Raw genomic sequence first — 11,249 nt, 5'->3', positions numbered from 1 at the left:
GGAGTAGTTTACTGTGGCTGGAACACAGGGTGTGGGGAAAAGGACACAAGCTGGCAGCTGAGGTTATAAAGAGAGCCTGGGGTGTGGTGGGGAAGAGTCTTTTACACCCTGCAGAGGAGACAGTAAAATCTTAAGATGAGTCTGGCCGTGCTTAGGGAGGTGTTTTAGGAGAAGCATATAAAGCATGTCCTGAGTGCCTGGTGTTCTGCCAGCCCAGCATCCAAGACCACAGAGTTCTGCTGCTTTAGCCACAATGATTGGTGCAGGGGTAGGCACATGGCTAAGTTGGACCAATGAGAGTGGGATCTGAGACTTTCCTTACAGCTGATGGGAAAGAGGTTTGCTAGGGCTGCACACCAGGTGGAATCCATTGAGTGGGATGGAGGGCTGTTGCTGCTGGAGGCCAGCACGGAGAAAAGAGCCAGGAGACAGAGGCATAAAGAAGGGTTTCTGAGGCCATCAACTCAGCCACTGGATGCTGCCAGATGTGTGGATTGGGAATATCAGTCAATTTCTTTTTCCTGGTTGAAGCTTATATGAGTTGAGTTTTTTGCACTTTACATAAAGTTTCTACTAATATTGAAAGTATTTATCAAAACTAAAATACGAACAAGCAAAAAATCTTCCAGATATGCAACAAAAAGAGCTTCATAAAAGAGAAGAAAACTACATCTATGTTGAACTAGAAAAAGGCCTCAACATTATATTACAAAACTCTGAAAAATGTTGAACAATGTAGACCAAGTTGAAAGAATGTCCAGCACAGCACACATGGCCAAGCCTTGCACACACCATAGAGAGGAAATTAATCATGAAGAAGCTCGATAATGTCCCTGAGCTAGCTGGGGAGTGGGCTGCAGGCACAGACAGGTGCTGGGAGGACAGAAAATATGCCCTTGAATACCTGCTCCTACTGAAATTCACCAGTGTTGTTTGGATTAGAAGACAAAGCCCCAATAAAGTGGGACATGTCTCCCTACACTAGATCTCACCTGAAGAGGAACACAGCACACAGTAGGGACTTCAGGGCCATAACTCAGCCCACAAGGCCCTAATTGTCCCCAGAATTCATATGGAACAAATGGTGTTCTAAATATAGGGGGCTTCACTCCGATGACTGTCATAAATTTGTTCTAAGTGGAATATATCATCTTTTTTCAGTTTTCATTATTACTGCCTTTTATTATAAGTATCTTCATAAATCTAATCTTTACTTGTCTTTTGGGATTAGAAATATAGCCTATAAATTTACAGATATATTTTAGTCTATACATTAAAAATACACAAATCATTAAAAAACAAACAAACAGTAATAAGTGCTGTTCATCGTAACTCAAATACATCGTAAATCGGGGACTACATGGAAAGGGGATTTGGCCATACAAGTACCTATGAAGCCATCAACTGCTTTGGCGAATGCTGCCAAGGTGGTATTCAGAGGAAAATGCTTTTACTAATAAACACAAAATACTAAAATCAGTGTGCTATGCATTCAACTCAAGAGCTAATGAAATAAGTCAAAAGAACACAGAAGGAGAAAATGTATAAAATTACATTTTATACATTAAAAAACAGATTGATAGATTAGAAAGTTTTGAAAAAAAGGCAGAGTTGATCAATAAAATCAAGACCTGTTTACTGGAAAGAATTAGGCAATGGAACTACATTTAGAAAAATAGGTGGTAGATACAGACGCTGTAGAAGTGACTCTAACTCTTGCAACTTCCAACTCACTCGGGTTGTGATGAGTTGCATTTATGACCATCATGTATCTGGAACATTGCATCTTCCTGAGAGGAAGTTATGGGAAAATGCTTGCAGGGTGTGGTAGCTAAGGTTGTGTGTCAACTTGGGTGGGCTGTGGCCTTGAGTGGCTGGGCAGCTGGATGTAGTTATTCCCCATGATGAGACTGAAATCACCTCCATGGTTGAATCTTCTCTGAGCATCTAAGAATTTGCATTCAGGGTGTGGCCTGCTTCCAGTATATGAGGAGAAGCTTTGAGAAAGGTCTCAAGCTTTTGACACATCTGGACCCTGCATTTGGTCAAGTCTTGGCCTGTTGTGTTGCCTGCCAACCTTGGGATTGCTGCTGGGCTTGAACCGTTGGTCTGCTGTGCGCCCTGCTAGTCTTGGGATTGTGACATTTCACCTGCTGATGTTGGGTTTGTCAACCTCAGCAGCCAGAGCTGCATGTGTCAGAAAAAGTCTCTAGCTCCAGTGGGCCTGAAACAGGAGGCAGAGCCAAAGTCCCAGGTCAAGAGGCCTTCACCCAGCCCCTAGAGTCAGCACTTTGAATTTGGACTTCTAGTCTCCTAAGCTGCAAGGTAATAAATTACTGTCTTTTAAAGCCAACCACTTATGGTATTTCTGTTATGGCAGCAGCAGAGAATCAAGACACAAGAGATATGGAAAAAGTTGCTGAGTCATTTGAACATACTCCAACCATTTGTTCAGGATAAAAAGATAGAAATGATCAGTGAAAAAATCATCCATATGACAAGAATGTTGAATTTAGAACTTGATATTACTGATGTGGAACAGCATGAAGAAGGGGAATTGACAGATCAGGACTTAATGGATTTTGAAGGGAAAAGAAATGCTGAAGAAGAAAGAAAGAATGAGGAAGAGAAAGGAAAAGATTACCAAAAATCTCTTACAGTGAAAGGATTAGCTGGAGTTTTTTCTAAACTGAATTAGGGGCTTCAGTTGCCTGAAAACATGGACCCAAATTCTGATTGCTTTGCTAGAGCAGGAAAACAGATTCAGGAAGCAGTGAGATATTACTGCAAAATATATAAAGAAAAAAAAAGAAAAGGACCAGATAGATAACTGTCACTAATTTTTTTACTAGAAATGTCGTCCCCATTTCCAGGGATAATCCAGATGATCCAGAACCTTCCACAAATGGACTTAGTATTGCAAATGCCAAAATGGCAACGTTAGTCAACTCTTCTTTATTGTCAGAGTACATTTTTATGATTTGTGTATTTTTTATGCATGTATCTATGTATTAAAATATATCTGTAAGTTTATATGTAATGTTTCCCACTCCCAAAGACAAGTAAAAATTGGATTTATAAAGATTCTGATAATAAAATGCAATAATAATGAAAACTAAAAAAAAAAGTATTCAACTTATGTCAGAATCCGTTTACGATGAAGTCATCAGAATTGAATCCCATCTTCAGCTGAGCACTGGCTATGCCACAAGATGAAACACTGCCCAGTCCTGCATCACTCTCCTGATCATGCGTCCATCACTGTGGCTACTATGCCAATCCATCTCACTGAGGGTCTCCCTGGCCTTCACTGGCCCACTACTTCACCAAACATGATGTCCTCCTTCCAGCGATTGATCCCTCTGAGTGATGTCTTCAAAGCAAATCAGTTGGACAGTGTTATATTGTGATCTAAAAGGTTTTTGTTGGCTAATTTTCAGAAATAGATCACAAGGCCTTTTTTCCTAGTCTGTCATATATGTGTGTGTTCATAAATTCCCCCTTTCTTTCTAATCCATTTTTTAAAATCCAGTAGCAAAGAGATAGAAACAACCTAAGCGCACATCAACAGAAGAATGGATAACCAAACTATGGTACATACACACAATGGAATACTGTGCTACAGTAAAGAATAATGTAGAATCTGCAAAACACCACATAACATGAATAAACTTGGAGGACACGATCCTGAGTGGAATAAGTCAATCACAGAAGGACCAATATAGTATTAGTTCATATTTGTAAAAAGTCAAGGAAAGGTCTATATATGGAAGGAAACTTTCTTTGTTGGTTACCAGGGGTGGGAGAGGAGGGGAGGGAACACTGCTAGATAGGTCAAGACAAGTATTGATTTGGGTGAAGGGAAAGGCAATATACCAAAGACAAGTGATCAACGTAATAACACTAAGGAAAAGGAAGACACAAAGAAGTGCACAAGAAGTGAAAAAAGAAAAAGAAAAACAAAATCCTGTGTTTATGTATTTTCCCCCATTTTAAGTAAAGAATTCTTTCTTGATGAAGATGAAATTACTGTAATATATTATTGTAGTAATATGATAGTATAATTGTTATAATTGATCTAATAATGAAGTGCTAAGAGAAAACAGAATAGGGATCATAGGCTTTGTAGAATTGGATCAAAGGAGGAGTTCAGGGGCCTTTGAGGGAAAGATACAGGAACGGTCAGGAGGTGCAGGGATCGAGTAAGTGGGCCTGAGCAGCACGATTAAAATCCCTGCCCTGCCTCAGACTACTCCACACAATGAGGGGAGAGAACAACATCGTCTTTCCCACACCGTTGACTGCCATGTGTTTCCGGATTAGGAACACGAAGCCGCTCCAGGGTCAACCACGTGGGCCTTCACTGTGTTTACGTTACAGTTCAGGCTCAAAAGAAGAAAATACAAACACAGGAGAGGGAAGAGATATGAGCGACGGTGTAGAAGAGCTTAGCCATTTTTAAAGAGCCCTTATATGTCATTAATTTGAAAATACTGGTGAAACAGATTAAAACCAATCCTACAAAATGTCTCAATTAATTTGGAGAAAATAGTAATCGTTCCAATCCAGAGACTTCCCTTCTTGGAACACATCTTATCATGCACTAAAGCTTTTATTTAGGTCTGTCTGTATAGTTCCTCGGAAGGAAGGTTGGACAATCTACTTCCGTAGTGATACCACTCTGAAACCCAAGGAGGGGTCGCTAGAAGTCAGATCCTACTCAACAGCAGTGTGTGTGTGTGTGTGTGTATGCGTGCGTGCGTGTGTATGTGTGTGTAGTTCTTCAGAAGGGTCTTGCACAGTTTTTGTTAAGCTGGTTCCTGGGATAGCTTTGGATTCTCTAACCTGGATAACTGAGTAGATGAAGGAATCATTCACAATAGCAACCAAAGCTACAAAACACTTAGGATTAATGAATTAGAATAACCAAAGCAATTTTGCAAAACAAATATAATGGGAGCATTGTTGGTGAGAGAGACTTAGCATGCCAAACACCAAAATATACTATAAATCTACGTCATTAATTCAACATCATATAGCATCCATGGGAGCTCTGGTAGCATAGTGCCTAAGGCACTTGACTGCTAACCAGAAGGCTGGAGGTTCAAACCCACCAGCCACTCCTTGGAAGGAAGGTTGGACAATCTACTTCCGTAGTGATACTCCCTCAGAAACCCAAGGAGGGGTCACTATGAATCGGGTCCAATTCAACAGCACATAACAACAACAACAACAACAATAGCATTCATATGGTACATCTGTATGATGGAATACCACTCAACAATAAAAGGGAACAAACTATTGAGCCATGCAATAACTTGGATGAACTGCAAAGACATTATGAAAGTAGAGTGAGAAAAGTCAGTCTCGAAGATTACGTACTGTATGGGTTACATGACATTCTGGAAAAGATAAAACTGTTGATAGAGAACAGAGCAGTGGTTGTAGGGTTATGGATGGGAGGGGTGTGACTCTGAAAGGGAAGCATGAGGGAGGCTTTGGAGCAATGGAATCGTTCTATATCCTGATTGTGAGGATGGTTACACAATTATATTGTTATTGGTGTTAGGTGCTGTTGAGTGGGTTCCAATTCATAGCAACCCTATGCACAACAGAATGAAACATGGTCCTGGGCCATCCTCACAATCTTTGCTACATTTGAGCCCATTGTTGCAGTCATTATGTCAATCCATCTCATTGAGGGTCTTCCTCTTTTTTGCTGAAATATGATACCCTTCTCCAGGCACTGGTCCCTTCTAATAACATGTCCAAAGTACATGAGACAAAGTCTCACCATCCTTGCTTCTAATGAGCATTCTGGCTGTACTTCTTCCAAGACATATTTGTTTGTTCTTCTGGCAGTCCATGATATATTCAATATTCTTCTCCAACATCATACTTCAAAGGCATTGATTCTCCTTGGGTCTTCCCTACTCATTGTTTAGCTTTTGTATGCATATGTGGTGAATGAAAATATCACGGCTTGGGTCAGGTGTACCTTAGTCCTCAAAGTGACATCTTTGCTCTTTAATGCTTTAAATAGGTCTTTTGCACCGATTTACCCAGGGTAATGCATTCCTTGATTTATTGATGGCTGCTTTCATGGGTGTTGATTGTGGATTCAAACTTTCACATGTATATTGAGGCAATCAAAAATATCATGGCTAGGGCTGGATGCACCATAGTCCTCAGGTAACAGTTTTGCTTCTTAAACCTTTAAACAGGTTTCTTGCAAAGGATTTGCCCAATGCAGTACATTGTTTGATTTCTTGACTGCTGCTTTCATGGGTGTTGTTTGTGGATCCAAGGAAATTAAATCCTTGACAACTCCAATCTTTTCTCCATTTGTCATGATGTTGCTTTTTGGTTCAGTTGTGAGGATTTTTGTTTTCTATATGTTGTTGTTGTTATGTGCCATCAAGTCAAACTTGAACTTGACTCATAGCGACCCTTCCTTGGGTTTCTGAGGCAGTATCACTACGGAAGTAGATTGCCCAACCTTCCTTCCGAGGAGTGGCTGGTGGGTTTGAACTGCCAGCCTTCTGGTTAGCAATCAAGTGCCTTAGGCACTAAGCTACCAGAGCTCCAAAGATCTGAGTAATATCACCTGGAGAACTGAAAGATTTGAGTTGTTGTTGTTATGTGCCATGAAGTCAGACCTGACTCATAGTGACACTCCTTGGGCTTCCGAGGTAGTATCACTACGGAAGTAGATTGCCCAACCTTCCTTCCGAGGAGTCACTGGTGGGTTTGAACTGCCAGCCTTCTGGTTAGCAGTCAAGTGCCTTAGGCACTACGCTATCGGAGCTCCCAACTATGGTTAGATGCCACAAAGTACGTGGCAATGCCTTAACCGTTTGTATGTTGTAAGGCCCGAGGGCCTCCTCCATCCTTGTCAAGGGGAGTGCTAACCTCTCCTTTCATACAACACATTTTCTTTATATTGAGGTGTAATTCATACTGAAGATTGGAGTCTGATGATTATCAGTAAGTACTTCAAGTCTTCTTTGCTTCCTACAAGTAAGGTTGTGTTATAGCATATCATATGTTTTCAATGAGTCTTCCTCCAATCCTGGTGCTGTGTTCTTCTTCACAAAGTCTAGCTTCTTGGATTATGCACTCAATACAGATTGAATATGTATGGTGAAAGGATACAACTCTGACACTCATTCTTTCTGATTTTAAACCATGCAGTATCCCTTGTTCTGTTTGAACAACTGCCACTTGGTCTATATACAGGTTCTACTTGAGTACAATTAAGTGTCCTGGAATCCCATTATTTATAAATCATAATTTGTTATGATTCACACACGCAAATGTCTTTATATAGTCAATAAAACACAGGTAAACATCTTCCTGGTAGTCTCTAATTTCCACCAAGTTCCATCTGACATCAGCAATGATATCCCTCATTCCATGTCCTTTTCTGAATCCAACTTGAGTTTCCGAGAGTTCCCTGTCAATGTACTGTTGCATCCAATTTTGAATCACCTTTAACAAAATCTTATTAATGTAAAAGTCATGGTATTTTCAATCACCTCATATGCATGCCAAAGCTGGACAGAAAAGAACACAAAAGAAAATTTGATACCTTTGAATTCAGTTGTTGATGAAAAATATTGACTATACCGTTGTGGAAGTTAAGGTTATGTGTCAACTTGATTGGGCTGGTTTTGAGGGGCTGGACCAATGGGTGTAGTTATTTCCATGATGCGATTGGTAATTAACTCCATGGCGGAATCTACTGGGACAGCCGAATAGCTGCCTTGGGATGTGGTCTGCTTTCAGTATATAAGAAGAAGCTTTCAGAAAGGTCTCTGCAGCTTTTTTGCATGCTTGGACAATACTTGTAGCTGAGTCTTTAGTCAGCAGCCTACCATTTTTCTTGCTGATCTTAAGACTGTCTGTAAACTTGCATCCTGCCATGTTGTTTGCTAATTTGGGGACTGTGCCATTTTATTTGTCGACCTTGGGTTTGTCAGCCTTGCAGCCAACAGCTGCCTGAGCTAAGAGATGCCTCCAGCTTCAGTGGGCCAGGAGCAAGAGGCAGAGCTGAAGCCCAAGGTCAAAGGGCTTTCACTCAGCCCCTAGAGTTGGCACTTTGAACTCAGACCTCCTAAACTACAAGAGAATAAACTCCTGTTTGTTCAAGCCACCCATTTGTGGTATTTTCTGTTAGAACAGCACTAGAGGATCAGAACAACCATGGGCTGCCAGAAGAATGAACAAATTTGTCTCAGCAGAAGAACAGCCAGAGTGCTCCTTTGAAGGGGGGATGGTGAGATTTCATCTTATGGTCTTTGGACGTGTTATCAGAGACCAATCCCTGGGGAAGAGCATCATACTTGGTAAAGTAGAGGAAGATTCTCAACCAGGTGTATTGACACAGTGGCTACAACAATGGGCTCAAAGGTAGAAACAAATGTGAAGAATGTGCCAGACCAGGCAGTGTTTTGTTCTGTTGTACACAGGGTCACTATGAGTTGAAACCTACTGGATAGTCCCTAATAACAATAGGTGTATATGTGTGTGTGTGTGTGGCTTTTCCAGAGAACCCTGACTCACACAATTGTCAACTTTGCTTCTTCCTTGCTGTGTAACATAACATATTCATATGTTCCAGGGATTCAGACATGGTCATATTTGTGGGGCCATTATTCTGCCTAACACAGAGATCAATCATGGTACATTGTAGAGAAGACTACACAAGGACGTGACTCCCAAGAGATGGAGATCATTGGGACCATCCACAAACACCCTTAGATTTCTAACTTGAGCACCTTTTTTGAGGATGGTGGTGTATTATCAGAGATGAGAAGTACTACAGCCTGAGCTCAGACTGTAGTAGAAGTTAAAATTCAGCTTGTTTGGTTTTTTTAGTTATTTGCATGGTGTGGCCACAACTCCCTGTCCCCAGCTTCTTGTCCACACCTGGGTCAAGAGTCCCTGCAGAGGAAGATTCTCATGCTCCTGGAAACATGGTGAGGAAGTTTGGATTTCTTGAACTACATCACAACCATCTGGTGCTTTGTCATTACACCTGGGTTCTAAAACCAAGGTCAACTGAGAAAGTCCTAATGTGACATTGCTCTTCCCATCGCCTCCTAATCTCTACCCCAACAGCATGGGTAAATCAATCCTTTGTTCTGCACAGTCAACAAAACAAAACATGACACAAAAAGTAAGTGGGCATTTAAAGAACATCTGATGTTTGGGACAACTGACTTGGGAGGGTGAAAGTGTCTGTTTCAAGGTGATAGGCTCTGGGTATCTGATTTCTCAACCTCATGTCACCCCGGTCTCATTATGAGATGTGCCCTCATGCTGAGAGATCTAATGTTTCCCGCACTTACCCTCCATTTACACTGTATCTTCCAGCTGTATTTTCAACAGGAAGCTTCTAGTTACCAATAAGCATCTTAGGATATAGAAACAGGTCAGACAGCTGGTAAGGTCAGCTTAAGGTCACTTTCATAAGCTGGTTATGGGCAACTTTCTAGGCTGTTTTGTGCACACCATAGCACCAGTCATTCAAAAAAATGATTTTTAAAATTAGTCCAAGGATTACTGGAGTGGGCTTTTACCCACCTCTAATTTCCCAGATCAATAAGCAAGATCTGTTACTTTAATTACCTGGATGTCCTTAGAGTCTGTCTTTTCTCCATCCTTACCCTAAACTCAGCTGTCACCTTCTGTCATCTGGATTCCTGAAGCATGCTCCTAATTAGCTGCCCTACATCTTCTCTGCCTCTTCCCAATACATTTATTTCATCACAGACTCAAGATCTTTCAAAAATGTGAATCTGATCATGATAGTCTCCTTGACCCCCAATATAATGCCTTTCTATTGTTCTTAATGTGAAGATCTAAATCCTCACATGCCTAAAAGGTCCCTTTTGGCCTAGCACCTTTCTACATGCTCTCTGCACTTCATTCAGGTCTACTGCAGCACATGGTCCATGCTTTCCCCTCATCCTAACCACTTTGCTGCATGCCGGCTGACTTCCAATTGTCAGTGTTTGCTTTATTTAGCCCAAGAGCTTCCTAGGTCCTTTAAAACTGCTTTGCTGGCCTGCCCTCCCCCCAACCACCACCTCTCGTTGTTTTTGTTGTTGTTGTTAGGTGCCGTCGAGTTGTCTCTCACTCATAGCGGACTCATGCACAGCAGAACAAAACACTGCCCGGTCCTGTGCCAGCCCCACAATCCTTGCTATACCTGAGCCCATAATTGCAGCCACTGTGTCAGTCCATCTTGTTGAGGACCTTCCCTTTTTCGTTGGCTCTCCACTTTACCAAGCACGCTATCCTTCTCCAGGGAATGGTCCCTTCTCAAAACATAATCAAAGTAGGTGAGATGAAGTCTGGCCATTCTTGCTTCCAAGGAGCATTCTGGCTGCATTTCTTCCTGGACGATTTGTTCGTTCTTTTAGCAGCCCATGTTACTTTCGGCTTCTTTGCCAGCACCACAACTCAAAAACATAGACTCTTCTTTGGACTTCTTTATTCATTGTCCTGCTCTCACATGCATATGAGGTGATTGAAAATACCATGGCTTGCGTCAGGCGCACCTTAGTCTTCAAGGAGGTATCTTTGCTGTTCAGCACTTGAAAGAGGTCTTTTGCAGCAGATTTGCCTAATGATATATGACATCTGATATCCTGATTGCTGCTTCTGTTGGTGCTGATTGTAGAACCAAGTAATAGGAAGTCTTTAACAACTTCAATCTTTTCTCCATTTATTGTAATGCTGCTCATTGGTCCAGTTGTGAGGATTTTTGTTTTCTTTTTATTGAGATGTAATCCATACTGCAGACTGTATTTGTAAATCTTCATCAGTAAGTGTTTCAAGTCATCCTCACTTTCAGCAAGTAAAGTTGCATCGTGAGAGTATCATGGGTTGTTAATGGTTCTTTCTCCAATCTTGATGCCATCTTCTTCTTCATATAGTCTAGCTTCTAGGATTATTTGCTCAGCATATAGATTGAATAAGTATGGTGAAAGGATATAACCCTGACACAGTCCCTTCTTGACTCTAAACCATGCAGTGTTCCCTTGTTCTGTTCAAACAACGGCCTACTGGTCAATGTACAGGTTCCTCATGAGTACAATTAATTTAAATGTTCTGGAATTTCCATTCTTCTCAATGTTATCCACAATTTATTATGATCCACACAATCAAATGCTTTTGCATAGTCAATAAAACACAAGTAAACATCTTTCTGGTATTCTTTGCTTTGAGCCAAGATCCAT

General features: G+C 41.2%; 1 non-coding gene across 1 annotated transcript; it reads right to left on the bottom strand.

Moving 5' to 3' along the window:
* Window positions 1–6,808: 6,808 nt before the first annotated feature.
* Window positions 6,809–6,931, bottom strand: LOC122151300. Its single transcript, XR_006164087.1, has one exon. It is a non-coding gene; the product is annotated as a U6atac minor spliceosomal RNA (small nuclear RNA).
* Between the last annotated feature and the right edge of the window lie 4,318 nt (window positions 6,932–11,249).

This window comes from Orycteropus afer, unplaced genomic scaffold, assembly GCF_000298275.1.
Source record: "Orycteropus afer afer isolate SDZICR_OR568_19922 unplaced genomic scaffold, OryAfe1.0 scaffold00376, whole genome shotgun sequence".
In the NCBI taxonomy this organism is placed as follows: domain Eukaryota; kingdom Metazoa; phylum Chordata; class Mammalia; order Tubulidentata; family Orycteropodidae; genus Orycteropus; species Orycteropus afer.
The sequence above is the reverse complement of the archived record's forward strand: the minus strand, read 5'-3'. Positions and strand labels throughout refer to the sequence as shown.